General features: G+C 61.3%; 2 non-coding genes across 2 annotated transcripts; both read left to right on the top strand.

Moving 5' to 3' along the window:
- The first annotated feature begins 21,468 nt into the window (after window positions 1–21,468).
- TRNAW-CCA (transfer RNA tryptophan (anticodon CCA)) lies at window positions 21,469–21,540 on the top strand. Its single transcript has one exon. It is a non-coding gene; the product is annotated as a tRNA-Trp (tRNA).
- A 223-nt stretch (window positions 21,541–21,763) lies between these two features.
- On the top strand, window positions 21,764–21,870 carry LOC142980318 (U6 spliceosomal RNA). Its single transcript, XR_012959872.1, has one exon. It is a non-coding gene; the product is annotated as a U6 spliceosomal RNA (small nuclear RNA).
- Window positions 21,871–22,458: the final 588 nt, after the last annotated feature.

Below are 22,458 nucleotides of genomic sequence, written 5' to 3'. Positions count from 1 at the left end.
CCGCCCTCAAACTCGTTATCCCAGCGGAGGTGTCGTGGTCACGTCTCGCGGCCACTGCTGGGACCGAGGGCCTTGCCTTAATTGGCCGGGCCAAGAGGACTTAACCTCACTAAAAAAAGTTAGTTTGTAAGATCCGGTGAAACCTGCCCGACCTCACCGTGTAATAGGGTTACCCAGGTACAGGGGGCTCTGCCTGGGTGGACGGTTTATTTCCCCCATACTCGTGGGACTCTTTATGGAACCTTTTAATCAAAACATAAACGACGTTAACAGTGGGAGGGGCGAGAAGCCCAACAGTGAGGAGGAGATCGGGGGCAAAAAGCCCGGCAGCGTTGACTGCGCAGTGGTGGAGGGTCGTCGCACGCCCAGTGTTGCGCGACCCTCGTCGATTGTCGGAGGAGGGGGTTCCAGGCCCCTTACTCCAGTTGTGGTGCTGGAGCGACTCCCAGTCGGAGTGGATGAATTTTTGGCTTCGGGCGACGGTGCCCGCCGAAAAAGACACCGAACGCCTTCGGTTCTCGGGTCTGAAGTCTCGGGCTCGGAAACTGAAACCGAAGACCGCACTGCTCCACGTGAGCCGGTAGCTAGGCGCGGTAGGACCACTCCGGGTGCACCTTCTACCAGGAGTCGGTCGAGTTCGTCCCGTAAAACAATGGGACCCCCGGCGCCCATCTTTGACCCGGACGAGGGGCTTGAGCGCCCAACACTGGACGCGCCGCATCTGCTCGATGCCGAGCAGCTAAGGGCGCAGGCCGGCGTGAGTGCAGCAGCCATTTTTGAGGTTGTGCGCACATCAAAAAACCTAAAGGGGGGTTATATGAGGACCCTCAATATGGCGGCGACGGGTCTTCTCGATATTGTAGAGGCCCTGGCGGACAGAACGGTGTCGGACGAGGTGCGCCGCACCCAGGTGGAGTTTTCTCGCCTCCGCCGGGAGAATGAGGCGTTGAAGGCTGAGCGCAAATCGCTGCTGCTGGAGTTGGAGCAGGCGAGCGCTACTACCGCCACGAGGGCAACTTGCCCACCGCCTGCCCCAGCAGCCCCGAATACTATGCCCGGCATGGGGGAGCTGTTGGAAGAATTTAGGCGCTCAATCATCGCCTCGGTCGGGACCATGATCAATGCCCGGTTTGAGGGCATCGAGGAGCGCCTCCTTCCGGAGACGAGGATTCGTCCGCCTCTAAGGGCGGACAGGACCCCGGTGGGGTCAGTTGATACCCCGATGCCGGTGCCGGTTTCTGCCCCGGCCCCTGTTGCAGCGGAGTCCTCTAGCGCCGCGAACAAGTCGGGTAAGAAGGGGAGGAAAAAAGGGAATAAAAAGGGAGTGAGTCATCCCCCGGTCCCCGAACTGCCGGCGGTCCCTCCGACTCCGGAGGCGATGGACACCACTCCTGTAGCGGGTCCATCGAACCAAGCGACCACCTGGACGGAGGTGGTAAAGAAGGGAAAGGGGAAGGGGAAAAAGTCCCCCCCCTCCACGGCGGCACAAAAACCGGCCTCCCAGGCGGCTAAGAAGACCCAGCGGGCCAAGCCTAAGCTGACTGCCCCGAAGACGGCCGCGGTACTGGTCACCCTGAACACGGAGGCTGCCGCTAAGGGAGTGACGTACGCCCAGCTCATGGAGCGGGCAGAGGAGGCGGTGAATCCGGCGGACCTGGGCATAGAGTCCGTCCACTTTCGCCGATCCGCCACAGGGGCCCGGATTATCGAGATCCCAGGCTCCCAAAGCCAGGACAAGGCCATTGCCCTGGCCGACAAATTGAAGGTTGCCCTCGACGGGGTTGCCGAGGTAGCGGTCCCCGTCAAATGCGCCGATCTGCGGGTGCTGGGGCTTGGGGATACGGCCACTGTTGAAAAAGTGGCCGTTGCTGTGTCTCGTGCCGGGGGGTGTCTAGTGGACCAAGTCAAGGTCCACCCTATCACCGCGGGCCCCGATGGAATGGGCTCGTGTATAGTCGAGTGCCCGGTGGCGGCCTCCAAGACCATATCGAAGGCGGCCAAATTAATGGTCGGATGGACCTCTGCAACGGTCCGACTACTAGAGCAGCGGCCTCTCCGCTGCTACAGGTGTTTGGGCGTTGGCCATACAAGGCCGACATGTCCCTCTCCCGTCGACCGCAGCAAAATATGCTTCCGGTGTGGCGAGGAGGGACATAAAACTGCAGCCTGCAAATCCGCAACCATGCGGTGCAGCGTCTGCGCTGCGGCCGGAAAGCCGGCCGGACATCTAATGGGGGGGAGGCTTTGTGCTCCCCCCACGGTAAAAGGAAGGTCGGGCGTGGGGGCGTGGAGAGCTCCCACCGCCTCGACTCGGCCAGGGAGGGCAGACAGGGAGGCTAGCATGTCAGAATAATAATGGATTGTAGTCGACATGCTAGCTTCCTACAGGCGAATCTCAACCACTGTGCGAGGGCACAGGATCTCCTCCTTCAATCCCTCGCGCAGTGGCAGGTGCACGTTGCGGTGGCTTGCGAGCCGTATTTCATCCCCCCCCATTCTAACTGGGCCGGGGACCTCGACGGTTCGGTGGCGGTGGTGGTCCGGATGGGTGTTGGCCCCCCTCTTGTCGTCATCGAAAGGGGGGCAGGTTACGTCGTGGTCGGATGGGGGGAGTACACCATTGTTGGGGTGTACTTCTCCCCCAACCGCTCCCTGGCAGAGTTCGAGGCATTCCTGGACTCTGTCAGGGCGGCTGTGTTTCGCAGGTCGCCGGGGTCCATCTTGGTGCTCGGCGACTTCAACGCTAAGTCCCGGGCGTGGGGCTGCCCCGTCACGGACGGGAGGGGGGAGGCGGTCCAAGTATGGGGACTACTCTCCGGGCTGTCCCTGCTCAACTTGGGGACAGTCCACACCTGCGTGCGTCACAACGGGGGGTCTATCGTGGACCTCTCCTTTTCCACTCCTGCAGTCGCGCGCAGGGTGGTCGGATGGAGGGTGGAGGAGGAAGTCGAGACCCTATCTGACCACCTCTACATAAGATTTGAGGTCTCCCCTCCCTCGGGAGGTGCGGCGAGTGGGCGGCGGCCCGTCAGCACCTTCCCCAGGTGGAACTTAGGCCGGCTCGACAAGGAGCTGGCGGAGGAGGCGGCCATCGTTCACCGATGGTTCGCCCCCAGGCCGGAGGAGGGAGCCGACACGGAGGTGTTGGCCGGCCGGATGCACACCATCCTCGCAGAAGTGTGTGATTCGTCCATGCCGAGGGCGCGGCGTCGACCAGCACGCAAGTCCGTCTACTGGTGGACCCCGGAGATAGCCGAACTTCGCATATCGGCCAACAGAGCCCGTAGAGCACACGCCCGTTGTCAAGCACGGAACCGGCGGGCTCCGGACCGGGAGGGAGCCGATGTTGAACTGGCGGAACTGCGGGAGCAGTATGGCGCCGCCAAGCGAGCCCTACAACTGGCCATAAGCCAAGCCAAATCGGCCGCCTTTGAGGAGATCCTGGCGGACCTAGACAGGGACCCGTGGGGGCGTCCCTACCGAGCGGCTCGAAAGAAATTACGCAATCTTGGCGCCCCGTTAACGGAAACCCTACAGCCGGATCTTCTCGGCAGGGTGGTGGGCGAACTGTTCCCCAATTCGCCGGGACACACGCCCCCAGTGATGGCTCCTCCTACTCCGGAGCCCGCAGAGGAAGAGGCTCCCCCCTCAATTTCAGAGGGAGAGATGGAGCTGGCCCTGGACCGACTTCGTGGCAGGAAAACGGCTCCGGGGCCTGACGGCGTTCCGGGACGACTGCTGGCGGTAGCGTCAAAATATCTGGAAGAACAGCTTCGGGGACTCTTCAATGCATGCATTAGCAGAGGAGAGTTCCCGAAGCAGTGGAAGGTCGGGCGGTTGTGCTTGCTCCCGAAAGGGGGAGATCGGTCCCCTGACTCCCCCTCGGCGTACAGGCCAATTGTTTTGCTGGACGAGACGGGCAAGTTGCTCGAGAAAATAATCGCATCTCGCCTCATCCAGCACTTTGAGGTGGTCGGGCCCCAGCTTTCAGAGGCCCAATATGGATTCAGGGCAGGGCGGTCTACTTTAGACGCCCTAACAGCCCTTAAAGAGTTTAGCAGAGGAGCGGTTGCGGCTGGAGACGTTGTCCTGGGGGTATCGCTGGATGTGGCGAATGCCTTCAACAGTATTCCGTTCGAGACTATCATGGAGGCACTCCGGTACCATGGGGTGCCCTCCTATCTCCGGAAGCTGTTGGGGGCGTACCTCCAGGACAGACAAATTGTTTGGGAGGGCCGAGATGGCCGACGGTATGCGCGGCGAATGACGTGCGGTGTTCCACAGGGGTCGGTTCTGGGTCCGACCCTGTGGAACATCGGATACGACTGGCTCCTTCGCGGGCCGGTTCCCCCCGGCGCGGAAGTCATCGGTTACGCGGACGACACCTTCGTCGCTGCCCGGGGCGGGTCTTATGAGGAGGCGGCGCGGCTGGCCACAATCGCCGTGTCTTTGGTGGTGGACCGGCTCGCGCTCTTGGGCTTGAGGGTCTCCTTAACGAAGACGGAGGCCCTCCTATTCCACGGACCGCGGAGGGGACCTCCCCCAGACGCGCGCATCGTTGTTCAGGGAGTAGATGTGCCGGTGAGGGCCCAACTCAAGTACCTGGGTCTCACATTAGATGGACGGTGGAACTTCGGGGCCCACTTTACGCAATTAGCCCCGAAGCTAATCGCCGCAGCGGCCGCTCTAGGTCGGCTGCTCCCTAATTTGGGGGGCCCAGGCTCGGCCTGCCGGCGCCTTTATACCGGCATCGTCCGAAGCATGGCGCTGTACGGTGCCCCCGTGTGGGCGGACGCTCTCACCGCTAAAAACTTAGTATTGTTGAGGAGACCCCAGAGGGTGATAGCGGTGAGAGCGATAAGGGGGTACCGTACCATATCATGGACGGCGGCCACCCTACTGGCGGGCGACCCCCCCTGGGAATTACAGGCAGGGGTCTTAGCGCGGGTGTATGCCTGCAAAGTGGAGGCAAGAACGCGGGGCGAACGCCCTGACTTTGACGAAGTGCGGAGGACCAGGTCAGAGGCGCAAACGGACCTGGTCAGAAGATGGGACGAACAACTGCGGTCCCCAGTCGCTGGCCGCGACACGGTGGAGGCGATTCAGCCACACCTGTCCCGTTGGTTGAGTAGAAAGTGGGGGGTTCTGTCCTTCCGGCTGGTGCAGGTACTTACCGGACACGGTTGTTTCGGTAAGTACCTGCACCAGATTGCGGGCCGGGAACCATCACCGGTTTGCCATGAATGTGGTGCGCAGCAAGATACAGCGCACCACACATTGGTCGAGTGCGCGGCCTGGGGGCCGCAGAGGCACGCTATGTCGGCGTTCGTGGAGGGGGACCTCTCGCTAACTAACGTGATCAGCTCGATGCTGAATAGCGAGGGGTCCTGGAGGGCGGTGGCCACCTTCTGCGAGTCAGTCATTTCGCAGAAGGAGGCCGCGGAGCGGGATCGTGAGGCGTCTTCCTCCGACCCGCGCCGCCAGCGGAGGCGGGGTGTACGAAGAAGGAGGTATGCACACCTCCTCCCCCCGCCGTAGTCAGTAGTAGTAGGAGAAGTTGTTGGGCCGCCTGGTCCGGGAGAGGGCTGTCTGCCACCTCCGGGCTCGGTGGCCGGCGCGGATTATACCGGAGGCCGGGACATACTGCGCATCTGCGCGCAGTCTGTCCCGGCCTCCGAAGGCCCCCTTCGGCCGGCGAACTCGGGGGAGTTTTCTGGTCATTGCACGAGGGGGTATGTGGAGGGACGGCACCAGTGTGTTGCGGTGTCGTCCCACACTGTGGACGGGTCCATTGATGGACAGCCGCGTCGGGGCTGCGGTTGCGTGCTTTAAGCGATCCCGCAGCCTCGACATTATGCGGAGGAGGAAGCAACACCTCGGTGGTTTAGTGGGTAGGCCTAGCCCTTCTGGTTCGGAGAGCCCCACATACCCCAGCGCTCCCCCGGGCGCTGGGGATGCAATTTCATGCATTAACCGAGTTAAAAAAAAAAAAAAAAAAAAAAAAAAAAAAAAAAAAAAGGTTAGGTTAGGTTAGGTTAGGTTAGGTTAGGTTAGGTTAGGTTAGGTTAGGTTAGGTTAGGTTAGGTTAGGTTCCCCCTCCCCCTCGTGGGTCTGCACCTTGTCGTGGTGAGGGGGCTCAGTAGCATTAGCGAAGCCAAGACAGACCCGAAGGGACCGTTTCGTTCTGAGGCCTTCAGGCTCAGAACCAGGTCCCTTCACACCGTGTGGTGGTGCGCGAGCGCCACTGCACGAGAGAGGAAGGAAAACCTCTATAAAAAACCATGGGGGGGCGGACTTTCATGTCCTGCCCGGGGTGGGGGTGTCCGCTGAGTACCGTTCTCGGCGGACCCAAACCGCAAGCCTGGCTCAACTTTTGGGTCAGGATCGGGGGCTGCTTGTCGGAGGTCGGGGAGACAGCGGTCGCGAGGAAGAAAACCTCTATAAAAAATCACTGTGCGTGTCCCTCTGCTAGCAGAGGGCACAGGTGACGGAGGAGGGACGGGTGATCCGTCGGTGGGAGGGCGGGCTCTCCCGGTTTCGGTATCGTCTCCGGGAGGGCAGACTTCGGTCACCGCCCTCAAACTCGTTATCCCAGCGGAGGTGTCGTGGTCACGTCTCGCGGCCACTGCTGGGACCGAGGGCCTTGCCTTAATTGGCCGGGCCAAGAGGACTTAACCTCACTAAAAAAAGTTAGTTTGTAAGATCCGGTGAAACCTGCCCGACCTCACCGTGTAATAGGGTTACCCAGGTACAGGGGGCTCTGCCTGGGTGGACGGTTTATTTCCCCCATACTCGTGGGACTCTTTATGGAACCTTTTAATCAAAACATAAACGACGTTAACAGTGGGAGGGGCGAGAAGCCCAACAGTGAGGAGGAGATCGGGGGCAAAAAGCCCGGCAGCGTTGACTGCGCAGTGGTGGAGGGTCGTCGCACGCCCAGTGTTGCGCGACCCTCGTCGATTGTCGGAGGAGGGGGTTCCAGGCCCCTTACTCCAGTTGTGGTGCTGGAGCGACTCCCAGTCGGAGTGGATGAATTTTTGGCTTCGGGCGACGGTGCCCGCCGAAAAAGACACCGAACGCCTTCGGTTCTCGGGTCTGAAGTCTCGGGCTCGGAAACTGAAACCGAAGACCGCACTGCTCCACGTGAGCCGGTAGCTAGGCGCGGTAGGACCACTCCGGGTGCACCTTCTACCAGGAGTCGGTCGAGTTCGTCCCGTAAAACAATGGGACCCCCGGCGCCCATCTTTGACCCGGACGAGGGGCTTGAGCGCCCAACACTGGACGCGCCGCATCTGCTCGATGCCGAGCAGCTAAGGGCGCAGGCCGGCGTGAGTGCAGCAGCCATTTTTGAGGTTGTGCGCACATCAAAAAACCTAAAGGGGGGTTATATGAGGACCCTCAATATGGCGGCGACGGGTCTTCTCGATATTGTAGAGGCCCTGGCGGACAGAACGGTGTCGGACGAGGTGCGCCGCACCCAGGTGGAGTTTTCTCGCCTCCGCCGGGAGAATGAGGCGTTGAAGGCTGAGCGCAAATCGCTGCTGCTGGAGTTGGAGCAGGCGAGCGCTACTACCGCCACGAGGGCAACTTGCCCACCGCCTGCCCCAGCAGCCCCGAATACTATGCCCGGCATGGGGGAGCTGTTGGAAGAATTTAGGCGCTCAATCATCGCCTCGGTCGGGACCATGATCAATGCCCGGTTTGAGGGCATCGAGGAGCGCCTCCTTCCGGAGACGAGGATTCGTCCGCCTCTAAGGGCGGACAGGACCCCGGTGGGGTCAGTTGATACCCCGATGCCGGTGCCGGTTTCTGCCCCGGCCCCTGTTGCAGCGGAGTCCTCTAGCGCCGCGAACAAGTCGGGTAAGAAGGGGAGGAAAAAAGGGAATAAAAAGGGAGTGAGTCATCCCCCGGTCCCCGAACTGCCGGCGGTCCCTCCGACTCCGGAGGCGATGGACACCACTCCTGTAGCGGGTCCATCGAACCAAGCGACCACCTGGACGGAGGTGGTAAAGAAGGGAAAGGGGAAGGGGAAAAAGTCCCCCCCCTCCACGGCGGCACAAAAACCGGCCTCCCAGGCGGCTAAGAAGACCCAGCGGGCCAAGCCTAAGCTGACTGCCCCGAAGACGGCCGCGGTACTGGTCACCCTGAACACGGAGGCTGCCGCTAAGGGAGTGACGTACGCCCAGCTCATGGAGCGGGCAGAGGAGGCGGTGAATCCGGCGGACCTGGGCATAGAGTCCGTCCACTTTCGCCGATCCGCCACAGGGGCCCGGATTATCGAGATCCCAGGCTCCCAAAGCCAGGACAAGGCCATTGCCCTGGCCGACAAATTGAAGGTTGCCCTCGACGGGGTTGCCGAGGTAGCGGTCCCCGTCAAATGCGCCGATCTGCGGGTGCTGGGGCTTGGGGATACGGCCACTGTTGAAAAAGTGGCCGTTGCTGTGTCTCGTGCCGGGGGGTGTCTAGTGGACCAAGTCAAGGTCCACCCTATCACCGCGGGCCCCGATGGAATGGGCTCGTGTATAGTCGAGTGCCCGGTGGCGGCCTCCAAGACCATATCGAAGGCGGCCAAATTAATGGTCGGATGGACCTCTGCAACGGTCCGACTACTAGAGCAGCGGCCTCTCCGCTGCTACAGGTGTTTGGGCGTTGGCCATACAAGGCCGACATGTCCCTCTCCCGTCGACCGCAGCAAAATATGCTTCCGGTGTGGCGAGGAGGGACATAAAACTGCAGCCTGCAAATCCGCAACCATGCGGTGCAGCGTCTGCGCTGCGGCCGGAAAGCCGGCCGGACATCTAATGGGGGGGAGGCTTTGTGCTCCCCCCACGGTAAAAGGAAGGTCGGGCGTGGGGGCGTGGAGAGCTCCCACCGCCTCGACTCGGCCAGGGAGGGCAGACAGGGAGGCTAGCATGTCAGAATAATAATGGATTGTAGTCGACATGCTAGCTTCCTACAGGCGAATCTCAACCACTGTGCGAGGGCACAGGATCTCCTCCTTCAATCCCTCGCGCAGTGGCAGGTGCACGTTGCGGTGGCTTGCGAGCCGTATTTCATCCCCCCCCATTCTAACTGGGCCGGGGACCTCGACGGTTCGGTGGCGGTGGTGGTCCGGATGGGTGTTGGCCCCCCTCTTGTCGTCATCGAAAGGGGGGCAGGTTACGTCGTGGTCGGATGGGGGGAGTACACCATTGTTGGGGTGTACTTCTCCCCCAACCGCTCCCTGGCAGAGTTCGAGGCATTCCTGGACTCTGTCAGGGCGGCTGTGTTTCGCAGGTCGCCGGGGTCCATCTTGGTGCTCGGCGACTTCAACGCTAAGTCCCGGGCGTGGGGCTGCCCCGTCACGGACGGGAGGGGGGAGGCGGTCCAAGTATGGGGACTACTCTCCGGGCTGTCCCTGCTCAACTTGGGGACAGTCCACACCTGCGTGCGTCACAACGGGGGGTCTATCGTGGACCTCTCCTTTTCCACTCCTGCAGTCGCGCGCAGGGTGGTCGGATGGAGGGTGGAGGAGGAAGTCGAGACCCTATCTGACCACCTCTACATAAGATTTGAGGTCTCCCCTCCCTCGGGAGGTGCGGCGAGTGGGCGGCGGCCCGTCAGCACCTTCCCCAGGTGGAACTTAGGCCGGCTCGACAAGGAGCTGGCGGAGGAGGCGGCCATCGTTCACCGATGGTTCGCCCCCAGGCCGGAGGAGGGAGCCGACACGGAGGTGTTGGCCGGCCGGATGCACACCATCCTCGCAGAAGTGTGTGATTCGTCCATGCCGAGGGCGCGGCGTCGACCAGCACGCAAGTCCGTCTACTGGTGGACCCCGGAGATAGCCGAACTTCGCATATCGGCCAACAGAGCCCGTAGAGCACACGCCCGTTGTCAAGCACGGAACCGGCGGGCTCCGGACCGGGAGGGAGCCGATGTTGAACTGGCGGAACTGCGGGAGCAGTATGGCGCCGCCAAGCGAGCCCTACAACTGGCCATAAGCCAAGCCAAATCGGCCGCCTTTGAGGAGATCCTGGCGGACCTAGACAGGGACCCGTGGGGGCGTCCCTACCGAGCGGCTCGAAAGAAATTACGCAATCTTGGCGCCCCGTTAACGGAAACCCTACAGCCGGATCTTCTCGGCAGGGTGGTGGGCGAACTGTTCCCCAATTCGCCGGGACACACGCCCCCAGTGATGGCTCCTCCTACTCCGGAGCCCGCAGAGGAAGAGGCTCCCCCCTCAATTTCAGAGGGAGAGATGGAGCTGGCCCTGGACCGACTTCGTGGCAGGAAAACGGCTCCGGGGCCTGACGGCGTTCCGGGACGACTGCTGGCGGTAGCGTCAAAATATCTGGAAGAACAGCTTCGGGGACTCTTCAATGCATGCATTAGCAGAGGAGAGTTCCCGAAGCAGTGGAAGGTCGGGCGGTTGTGCTTGCTCCCGAAAGGGGGAGATCGGTCCCCTGACTCCCCCTCGGCGTACAGGCCAATTGTTTTGCTGGACGAGACGGGCAAGTTGCTCGAGAAAATAATCGCATCTCGCCTCATCCAGCACTTTGAGGTGGTCGGGCCCCAGCTTTCAGAGGCCCAATATGGATTCAGGGCAGGGCGGTCTACTTTAGACGCCCTAACAGCCCTTAAAGAGTTTAGCAGAGGAGCGGTTGCGGCTGGAGACGTTGTCCTGGGGGTATCGCTGGATGTGGCGAATGCCTTCAACAGTATTCCGTTCGAGACTATCATGGAGGCACTCCGGTACCATGGGGTGCCCTCCTATCTCCGGAAGCTGTTGGGGGCGTACCTCCAGGACAGACAAATTGTTTGGGAGGGCCGAGATGGCCGACGGTATGCGCGGCGAATGACGTGCGGTGTTCCACAGGGGTCGGTTCTGGGTCCGACCCTGTGGAACATCGGATACGACTGGCTCCTTCGCGGGCCGGTTCCCCCCGGCGCGGAAGTCATCGGTTACGCGGACGACACCTTCGTCGCTGCCCGGGGCGGGTCTTATGAGGAGGCGGCGCGGCTGGCCACAATCGCCGTGTCTTTGGTGGTGGACCGGCTCGCGCTCTTGGGCTTGAGGGTCTCCTTAACGAAGACGGAGGCCCTCCTATTCCACGGACCGCGGAGGGGACCTCCCCCAGACGCGCGCATCGTTGTTCAGGGAGTAGATGTGCCGGTGAGGGCCCAACTCAAGTACCTGGGTCTCACATTAGATGGACGGTGGAACTTCGGGGCCCACTTTACGCAATTAGCCCCGAAGCTAATCGCCGCAGCGGCCGCTCTAGGTCGGCTGCTCCCTAATTTGGGGGGCCCAGGCTCGGCCTGCCGGCGCCTTTATACCGGCATCGTCCGAAGCATGGCGCTGTACGGTGCCCCCGTGTGGGCGGACGCTCTCACCGCTAAAAACTTAGTATTGTTGAGGAGACCCCAGAGGGTGATAGCGGTGAGAGCGATAAGGGGGTACCGTACCATATCATGGACGGCGGCCACCCTACTGGCGGGCGACCCCCCCTGGGAATTACAGGCAGGGGTCTTAGCGCGGGTGTATGCCTGCAAAGTGGAGGCAAGAACGCGGGGCGAACGCCCTGACTTTGACGAAGTGCGGAGGACCAGGTCAGAGGCGCAAACGGACCTGGTCAGAAGATGGGACGAACAACTGCGGTCCCCAGTCGCTGGCCGCGACACGGTGGAGGCGATTCAGCCACACCTGTCCCGTTGGTTGAGTAGAAAGTGGGGGGTTCTGTCCTTCCGGCTGGTGCAGGTACTTACCGGACACGGTTGTTTCGGTAAGTACCTGCACCAGATTGCGGGCCGGGAACCATCACCGGTTTGCCATGAATGTGGTGCGCAGCAAGATACAGCGCACCACACATTGGTCGAGTGCGCGGCCTGGGGGCCGCAGAGGCACGCTATGTCGGCGTTCGTGGAGGGGGACCTCTCGCTAACTAACGTGATCAGCTCGATGCTGAATAGCGAGGGGTCCTGGAGGGCGGTGGCCACCTTCTGCGAGTCAGTCATTTCGCAGAAGGAGGCCGCGGAGCGGGATCGTGAGGCGTCTTCCTCCGACCCGCGCCGCCAGCGGAGGCGGGGTGTACGAAGAAGGAGGTATGCACACCTCCTCCCCCCGCCGTAGTCAGTAGTAGTAGGAGAAGTTGTTGGGCCGCCTGGTCCGGGAGAGGGCTGTCTGCCACCTCCGGGCTCGGTGGCCGGCGCGGATTATACCGGAGGCCGGGACATACTGCGCATCTGCGCGCAGTCTGTCCCGGCCTCCGAAGGCCCCCTTCGGCCGGCGAACTCGGGGGAGTTTTCTGGTCATTGCACGAGGGGGTATGTGGAGGGACGGCACCAGTGTGTTGCGGTGTCGTCCCACACTGTGGACGGGTCCATTGATGGACAGCCGCGTCGGGGCTGCGGTTGCGTGCTTTAAGCGATCCCGCAGCCTCGACATTATGCGGAGGAGGAAGCAACACCTCGGTGGTTTAGTGGGTAGGCCTAGCCCTTCTGGTTCGGAGAGCTCCACATACCCCAGCGCTCCCCCGGGCGCTGGGGATGCAATTTCATGCATTAACCGAGTTAAAAAAAAAAAAAAAAAAAAAAAAAATAATAGGTTAGGTTCCCCCTCGTGGGTCTGCACCTTGTCGTGGTGAGGGGGCTCAGTAGCATTAGCGAAGCCAAGACAGACCCGAAGGGACCGTTTCGTTCTGAGGCCTTCAGGCTCAGAACCAGGTCCCTTCACACCGTGTGGTGGTGCGCGAGCGCCACTGCGCGAGAGAGGAAGGAAAACCTCTATAAAAAACCATGGGGGGGCGGACTTTCATGTCCTGCCCGGGGTGGGGGTGTCCGTTGAGTACCGTTCTCGGCGGACCCAAACCGCAAGCCTGGCTCAACTTTTGGGTCAGGATCGGGGGTCGCTGTCGGAGGTCGGGGAGACAGCGGTCGCGAGGAAGAAAACCTCTATAAAAAATAACCCTAACCGTAAGGTTGCCCGTGCCGAGGCGGTGCGTGGCCGGCAGGGGTTCGGTCGCTAGCGGGTGTTAGGTTAAGTTTAGTTTTAAGGTTTTGTAGGGACCAACCCTAATTAAAAAAAAGGAAATATAATGGAGTTCGCATCTTGTCATATTGTAGTACCCCAGGTCGGTACCGGCAGCGCCGCTGCCGGAGAATCCGACCCCGCCGTTCCGGCGGGCAGAGCCCCCTCGTACTCTGGGGAGGGGCAACAAATGCGTTCCGACAGCCGGCTGGAAAGTTCGGTTGTCGATGGGCCGTCCTGCGCCTCGGGAGGTCCTGGGTGTGGAGAGGCAGAAGGAGAAGGTGACCTTTTTTCATCAGGTCCACCTGAAACGGGTGTCGGAGCCACTTCGGTGGCTCACAGTACTGTTAGCACCAGCAAACCAAGCAGGGAGTGCCTGCCGAATAGGGACGGTAAGGGAAGATTCCTTCCGTCCAAAAAGGTCGAGATTGGGGGCAAAGAGCCCGGCAGCTCAGACTGCGCAATGGAGGAGGGGCGGCGCACGCCCAGTTTTGTGCGCCCCTCGTCGGTGATCGGAGGAGGAGGGGGTTCTAGGCCCCTGTCCCCCATTGTAGTGCTGGAGCGGCTCCCCATTCATCTTGGGAGCCCCAGCGGCAGGACGAGGTCCCGCATTGCTCAGGAGTCCAGTGTCGACTCTGACACGGGCTCCGACATGAGCATCCTTTCGGATGCCAACCAACCGACGGAGATCGGTCGCCTCTGGCGCAAACGAAGACCGCGCCCTGAGTCCGAAGAGTCGGATGGGGCGCGGAAAAAGAAGAAGGCGCCCGCGAAAAAGGCGCCTGATTCCGATCCGGAGGAGAAGTCTGCCAAGCAATTGGCAGACAGTATCCAAGACAATTTGGAGGCAGTAGTCGCGGTCGCCGACAAGTCCGGGAACCTCAAAGGGACTTTCATCAAGTCCCTAAAGGACGCCGCCCGGAACATTAGGTTGGCGGTGTCCGAGTTAAGTCGGCGGTCCGCGACAAATGAAAACCTGGCGCTTCAGGCGCAAAACAGCCGGCTTAAGGCGGAGGTTGACCACCTTAACAAAGAGATGGCGGCGCTAAAATCCGTGGTGGAGAACATCAGCAACACCACCAACGGAGTCCAGCCAGTAACTATTGGGCAGGCGCCTCCTTCTGTTGAACGCGCCATCGCCGACCTCCGCCTCATGGTGGACGCCCGCTTTGGGGCCATAGAGGCCCGGCTGCCGCCGGAGCCCCGCATCCGTCCGCCCCTAGCGGCGGACAAGAAAGCGGCAGGGGCACCTCCTGTGCCCGCCGCCAGAGCGACGAAGACGGCGGCTCCAACTCCCGCCGCTAGGAAAGACAAGGCAGCAGAGCCACCATCAGCGCCGGCAACAAAACCCGCCACCGCGCCAAATCCACCGGCTCCATTGACAAAAGCAGGAAAGCGGGGCAAAAAGGCCAAGCCGTCATACAGCGCGGTGGCGGCCATGCCCGCTAAAGAGGCTCCCGCAATCCCGGCGACTGCCAACGAGTGGCAGCTCGTCGGGAAGAATGGAAAGGCGGCAAAGGCGCCCAAGGAAAAGGCGCCCAAGAACGCCAAGAAGAAGGCGTCCAAAAAGAAGGCGGCGAAGCTCCGGACTCCAAAATCGGCTGCAGTCGTCATAACACTGCAGCCGGAGGCAGCGAAGAACGGCGCGACGTACAAAGACGTCATTGGGGACGCAAAGTCCAAAATTAACCTGGCCGACCTAGGCATAGGCCCCAATGACGTCCGTTTTAAGGTCGCTGCCACGGGGGCTCGCATGTTTGAGCTCCCAGGAACGTCCGGAGCCGAGAAGGCGGACGCCTTCGCCCTAAAATTGCGCGAGGTCCTCGGGGAGGACATCGTCCGCGTGTCCAGGCCCACAAAATCCGCCGAGCTACGGATTATGGGCCTGGACGACTCTGCCTCTCCGGAGGAAGTAAGAGCCGCCCTCTCTAGGGCCGGCGAATGCCCAGCGGACTCCGTCCGGCTGGGTCAGATCCGCCTCGGCCCTCACGGCGGCGGATCTATTTGGGCCTGCTGCCCAGTCGCGGCGGCCAAGAAGATAGTAGATGGCCGCCGCCTATTGATCGGTTGGGTGTCGGCGCGGGTGGAGCTTCTCCCCCCACGCGAGCGTCGCTGCTACCGCTGCCTGGAAGGCGGCCATGTCTGTGCGCGGTGCACGTCCGAAGTAGATAGGAGCGGCACGTGCTTCCGGTGCGGCAAGCCGGGCCACATTGCCCGGTCGTGCTCGGAAGCACCGAACTGTGCCGTTTGCGCCGCGGCAGGCAAGCCGGCGGCGCACGTGGTGGGGAGCAAAGCCTGCGCCCCACCAAAGATTAAGAAGAAGCGTAATTTGGGGGAAAACTCAAAGAACCAAAATAAGAAGAAGAAGAAGAAGACTGCGAAGAAGGCCAAGGCCGCTTCGCAGTCAGCAGACCGGCCCGCGGCCTCCAACGCCGCCGAAGTGCCGGCAGACGTGGTGGAGATGGAGACACAACATTAATGGCTCTCCATCTCCTCCAAACGAACTTGAACCACTGTGCCAGAGCCCAGGACCTGCTCTCCCAAAGCCTGGCACAGTGGTCAATAAAGTTAGCAGTGGCGGCAGAGCCCTACTTTGTTCCGCCCAGGGATGACTGGGCGGGTGACTTGGATGGCTTAGTTGCCATAGTCTCCCCGGCCGCCGTCGGAGTTCCGCCCCTCGTACCCACAGCGAGGGGCCACGGTTATGTGGCGGTCACATGGGGAGACATAGTCGTCGTCGGCGTCTACTTCTCGCCAAACCGGAGCCTGGCCGAATTCGAGGCGTTTCTTGCGCGGATCGGCACCGTGGTCGGCCGTGATAGGTCTCGCCCCGCCTTGGTCCTGGGGGACTTCAATGCCAAATCCACGGCTTGGGGTTCCCCCTCTACGGACGCGCGGGGCGAGGAAGTCGAAGATTGGTTGGCGGCCACGGGCCTTGTTGTCTTGAACCGGGGTGCCGTGGACACGTGCGTGCGCCAGCGGGGTGGGTCCATAGTGGACCTTACTTTTGCCACCCCCGCACTTGCGCCCCGTGTCCAGTCCTGGAGAGTCCTCGAGGGGGTTGAGACCTTATCTGACCATCGCTACATTAGGTTCAGCATCTCCCCGGTTACCTCGAGGGCCTTGCCTAACCAGGATGCCCCGGTCGAAGTCGGACCGCGCTGGTCCCTGAAACGCCTCGACAAGGAGGCGCTCGTCGAAGCCTCCATCATCGACGCCTGGATATCACAGGCGTCAGAAGATCGGCCCGCCGACGTGGAGGCGGAAGCGGACAGGCTCCGGGCAGACATGACCCGCGTCTGCGATATTGCGATGCCCCGCGTCCGGTTCTGTCCCGGACGGCGGAGGGTATATTGGTGGTCGGCGGAAATCGCGCAGTTGCGCAACAATTGCACTGCGGCACGCCGCCGCTACCAGCGCCTCCGCAGGAGGCGTCGCCGACCCCCAGACGCGGAGTCACAAGAGGCGGAGCTGTACGAGGGGTACAGAGCGGCGAAGAAGGCCCTGTCCACAGAAATCTGCAGGGCCAAAACCGCCGCCTGGGGAACTCTTCTGGAGACACTGGATACGGATCCATGGGGGCGCCCGTATCGCTGGGTCAGGGGCAAACTTCGCCCCTGGGCCCCCCCACTTACGCAAAGTCTCCAGCCCCAGGTGGTCGAGAACGTGGTGTCCGCTCTGTTTCCTCTCAGGGCGGCACACATCCCGCCGCCCATGGCTCCGCCGGGCGAGACGCCGACGACGACGACGGAAGAGGAGGAGGAGGAAATTCCCCCGGTGACCCGGGTAGACCTGAGGGTGGCGGTGCAACGCCTCGCGGCAAAAAACACCGCCCCAGGGCCCGACGGCATTCCAGGCCGAGCGTGGGTCCTGGCTCGAGAGGCCCTCGAGCCCCGACTACTAGGGCTCTACAACGCGTGCATAGAGAGGGGCGAGTTCCCGGCACCGTGGAAGACCGGGAAGCTCGTCCTGCTGAAGAAGGAGGGGCGCCCCGCGGACTCGCCGTCCGCGTACCGGCCCATAGTGTTGCTAGACGAGGTGGGCAAGCTCTTCGAGCGCATCCTTGCAGACCGCCTCGTCGCACACCTAAGTTGTGTTGGGCCGGACCTAGCGGACCAACAATTTGGGTTCCGCAAAGGGCGCTCCACGATCGACGCAATTGCACGCGTCAGGGCCCTGGCGGAGGACGCAGTAGCCCAGGGAGAGGTCGTCTTGGCGGTGTCACTCGACATCGCCAACGCCTTCAACACCCTCCCCTGGAGCAGCATACGGGTGGCACTGGAATATCACAGAGTGCCACTCTACCTCCGCCGAATTGTCGGGGCTTATCTAGAAGGACGAACTATTGTCTACCCGGGTCAAAGTAGTTGGAACAGAAAGGTCGTTTCATGTGGGGTTCCGCAGGGGTCGGTTTTAGGCCCTCTCCTGTGGAACATAGGGTACAATTATGTACTACGCGGTGCGCTCCCGCCGGGCGTCGGCATATTCTGCTATGCCGACGACACGCTAGTTACAGCCCGGGGGAAGACGCACCGCGACGCGGAGGTGCTGGCCACAGCTGGGGTCGCACAAGTCGTCGCTCGCATCCGGCGGCTGGGTCTGGAGGTGGCACTTGAAAAGTCGGAGGCCCTCTTCTTCTATGGGCCCCGACGCCGCCCTCCACCCGGATCCAGCATTATAGTAGGCGGAGTCACCATCGGCATCGCACCGTCGATGAAGTATCTCGGACTGACTCTCGACGGCCGATGGGACTTCACAGCCCATTTCAGTCGGCTGGCCCCCAAACTCGTAGGTGCGGCGGGCGCACTATCTCGCCTGCTGCCAAACCTCGGGGGGCCAAACAACACCTGCCGACGGCTGTACGCCGGGATCGTGCGGTCAATGGCCCTATATGGCTCTCCCATCTGGGCCAATGCCCTGTCGGCCAAAAACATCGCCGCGCTGCGACGTCCGCAGCGCGTGATGGCCGTCAGGGCCGTGAGAGGCTACCGCACGATCTCCTTTGAAGCGGCGTGCCTACTGGCCGGAACGCCGCCGTGGGACTTGGACGCGGGGGCCCTCGCGTCACTCTATACATGGCGCGAGGAGGCCCGAGGCGGAGGCTCACTGCCAGCGCCTCAAGAAATCGAGGCGCGGAGAGCAGAGCTCCGCCAAGATGTCCTGGCGGCGTGGAAGCGACGATTGGAAGACCCCAGCGCCGGCCTCGTAACTATCGAGGCCGTGCGGCCGGCGGTCACGGAGTGGCTGGAGAGAGGGCACGGCGCGCTCACATATCGGCTGACACAGGTCTTGACCGGACACGGTTGTTTCGGCAAGTACCTGTGTCGCATAGGCCGCGAGCAGACGCCCAGGTGCCATCACTGTGGAGACTGCCCCGATACGGCGCTGCATACGCTGGCACACTGCCAGGCGTGGTCGTCGCAGCGCCGTCATCTGACCGGGGTGGTCGGGAGCGACCTCTCGCTCTCGGCTGTGGTTCTGTCCATGGTCGGGAGCGAGGCAGCGTGGTCGGCCGTCGCCTCATTCTGTGAAGAGGTCATTTCCCTCAAAGAGGCGGCGGAACGGGAGCGGGAAATCAACGCTCCCCTCCCTTCCCGCGCAAGACGCACTGGGCGTCGTAGGCGCCGGGATGATCTCCGGCCCCCGTGACGCGGACCTGTGGGCGGCGGAGGCGGAACGCTCCGTCGCCTGGACAGGGAACAGGTCCGAGAGGTGGGGAGTGCGCTGTGTGTTCCTGGCGCACCCCCGTGAAGTGGAGAGTTAGGGGGGGGCAACCATCATGCCCGCCCCCACTCGAAGTAGGGCCCGCATCCAAAGCGGGCCGTCACCGGCTGGGACGCGGAGTATCCGATTGGAGGTACCGCGTCCTGGCCACGTTATGGTGACCGTTGAAGGAACACCGTCAGGTTTTTAGTCGGTATGCCCAAGTTAGCCGGAACGCCTTGCCGGCAGGAGAGCCCGACAGACCCCCGCTTTCCTCCCTGGGGCGGGACATGCAGTAATGCATTTTCCTGACGCAAAAAAAAAAAAAAAAAAAAAAAAAAAAAAGGTTAGGTTAGGTTAGGTTAGGTTAGGTTAGGTTAGGTTAGGTTAGGTTAGGTTAGGTTAGGTTAGGTTAGGTTAGGTTAGGTTAGGTTAGGTTAGGTTAGACGGTTGGGCCCCAGCTTTCGGAGGCCCAGTATGGTTTTAGGGCAGGACGGTCAACATTAGACGCCTTAACAGCCCTGAAGGAGTCCAGCAAAGGAGCGGTCGCGGCTGGAGACGTCGTCCTGGGGGTATCGCTAGACGTGGCGAATGCCTTCAACAGCATTCCGTTCGAGACGATAATGGAGGCACTCCGGTACCATGGAGTGCCCCCCTACCTCCGGAAGCTGTTAGGGGCGTACCTCCAGGACAGACAAATTGTATGGGAAGGCCGAGACGGAAGGCGGTATGTGCGGAGGATGACGTGCGGTGTTCCACAGGGGTCGGTCCTGGGTCCGACCCTGTGGAACATCGGATATGATTGGCTCCTTCGCGGGCCGGTTCCCCCTGGTGCGAAAATAATTGGGTATGCGGATGACACCTTCGTAGCAGCCCGGGGCAGGAATTATGAGGAGGCGGCGCGACTGGCCACAATCGCCGTGTCTTTGGTGGTGGACCGGCTCGCACTTTTGGGACTGAGGGTCTCCTTGACTAAGACGGAGGCCCTCCTATTTCACGGACCGCGGAGGAGACCTCCCCCGGACGCGCGCATCGTTGTCCAGGGAGTGGAGGTGCCGGTGAGGGCCCAACTCAAATATTTGGGCCTCACATTGGATGGACGGTGGAACTTCGGGGCCCACTTCGCACAGATCGCTCCGAAGTTAATTGCTGCAGCGGCCGCTCTAGGCCGGCTGCTTCCAAACCTGGGGGGCCCGGGCTCGGCCTGCCGGCGCCTTTACACCGGAATTGTCCGGAGCATGGCGCTGTACGGTGCCCCCGTGTGGGCGGACGCTCTCACCGCTAAAAACTTAGTATTGTTGAGGAGACCCCAGAGGGTGATAGCGGTGAGAGCGATCAGGGGGTACCGTACCATATCGTGGGCGGCGGCCACCCTTCTGGCGGGCGACCCTCCCTGGGAACTTCAGGCAGGGGTCTTGGCGCGGGTGTATGCCTGCAAAGTGGAGGCGAGAGATCGAGGCGAACGACTAGATTTTGACGACGTGAGGAGGATAAGGTCGGAGGCGCAAATAGACCTGATTGCGAGGTGGAGCGAACAGCTGCTGTTTCCAGTCGCTGGCCGGGACACGGTGGAGGCGATACAGCCACACCTGTCCCGTTGGCTGAGTAGGAAGTGGGGGGTTCTGTCCTTCCGGCTGGTGCAGGTACTTACCGGACACGGTTGTTTCGGTAAGTACCTGCACCAGATTGCGGGCCGGGAACCGACGCCGGCCTGCCACGAATGTGACGCGCCATTAGACACGGCGCACCACACACTAGTGGAGTGCGCGGCCTGGGCGCCGCAGAGATACGCAATGTCGGCGTTTGTGGAGGGGGACCTCTCGCTAACTAGCGTCATCAGCGCGATGCTGAATAGCGAGGGGTCCTGGAGGGCGGTGGCCACCTTCTGCGAGTTAGTTATGTCGCAGAAGGAGGCCGCGGAGCGGGATCGTGAGGCGTCTTCCTCCGACCCGCGCCGCCAGCGGAGGCGGGGTGTAAGAAGAAGGAGGTACGCGCACCTCCTCCCCCCGCCGTAGTAGGAGTAGGAGTAGTTGTGGGGCCACCTGGTCCGGGAGAGGGCAGTCTGCCACCTCCGGGCTCGGTGGCCGGTGCGGATTATACCGGAGGCCGGGACATACTGCGCATCTGCGCGCAGTCTGTCCCGGCCTCCGAAGGCCCTCTTCGGCCGGCGAACTCGGGGGAGTTTTCCGGCCATTGCACGAGGGGGCATGTGGAGGGACGGCACCAGTGTGTTGCGGTGTCGTCCCACACTGTGGACGGGTCCGTTGATGGACAGCCGCGTCGGGGCTGCGGTTGCGTGCTTTAAGCGATCCCGCAGCCTCGACATTATGCGGAGGAGGAAGCAACACCTCGGTGGTTTAGTGGGTAGGCCTAGCCCTTCTGGTTCGGAGAGCCCCACATACCCCAGCGCTCCCCTGGGCGCTGGGGATGCAATTTCATGCATTAACCGAGTTAAAAAAAAAAAAAAAAAAAAAAAAAAAAAGGTTAGGTTAGGTTAGGTTAGGTTAGGTTAGGTTAGGTTAGGTTAGGTTAGGTTAGGTTAGGTTAGGTTAGGTTAGGTTAGGTTAGGTTAGGTTAGGTTAGGTTAGGTTAGGTTAGGTTAGGTTAGGTTAGGTTAGGTTAGGTTAGGTTAGGTTAGGTTAGGTTAGGTTAGGTTAGGTTAGGTTAGGTTAGGTTAGGTTAGGTTAGGTTAGGTTAGGTTAGGTTAGGTTAGGTTAGGTTAGGTTAGGTTAGGTTAGGTTAGGTTAGGTTAGGTTAACGACTCCGTGGCGCAACGGTAGCGCGTCTGACTCCAGATCAGAAGGTTGCGTGTTCAAATCACGTCGGGGTCATTCTTGTCTTTTGACTGCCTTCGTGGCGCAGTGGTTTAGGTCGCCACGCCGATACCACTGCGTCGGGAGGTCGTGGGTTCGATTCCCACACGGAGCAATTATTTGTGCGATCCACAAAAAATTGTTTCGGGTCTGGTTGTGCTTTGTGTCCGTTGTTTGTATGTTTGTAAAAGTCCCCGCGACACAAGAGCAATTCTTAGTGCGGGAGTTGTCTTTTTTTTTTGTACTTGCTTCGGCAGTACATATACTAAAATTGGAACGATACAGAGAAGATTAGCATGGCCCCTGCGCAAGGATGACACGCAAAATCGTGAAGCGTTCCACATTTTTTTTTTCCCCCTCGTGGGTCTGCACCTTGTCGTGGTGAGGGGGCTCAGTAGCATTAGCGAAGCCAAGACAGACCCGAAGGGACCGTTTCGTTCTGAGGCCTTCAGGCTCAGAACCAGGTCCCTTCACACCGTGTGGTGGTGCGCGAGCGCCACTGCACGAGAGAGGAAGGAAAACCTCTATAAAAAACCATGGGGGGGCGGACTTTCATGTCCTGCCCGGGGTGGGGGTGTCCGCTGAGTACCGTTCTCGGCGGACCCAAACCGCAAGCCTGGCTCAACTTTTGGGTCAGGATCGGGGGCTGCTTGTCGGAGGTCGGGGAGACAGCGGTCGCGAGGAAGAAAACCTCTATAAAAAATCACTGTGCGTGTCCCTCTGCTTGCAGAGGGCACAGGTGACGGAGGAGGGACGGGTGATCCGTCGGTGGGAGGGCGGGCTCTCCCGGTTTCGGTATCGTCTCCGGGAGGGCAGACTTCGGTCACCGCCCTCAAACTCGTTATCCCAGCGGAGGTGTCGTGGTCACGTCTCGCGGCCACTGCTGGGACCGAGGGCCTTGCCTTAATTGGCCGGGCCAAGAGGACTTAACCTCAC

This window comes from Anticarsia gemmatalis, chromosome 17 (genome assembly GCF_050436995.1).
Source record: "Anticarsia gemmatalis isolate Benzon Research Colony breed Stoneville strain chromosome 17, ilAntGemm2 primary, whole genome shotgun sequence".
Lineage (NCBI taxonomy): Eukaryota > Metazoa > Arthropoda > Insecta > Lepidoptera > Erebidae > Anticarsia > Anticarsia gemmatalis.
This window is presented reverse-complemented; position numbering and strand designations above follow the sequence as displayed.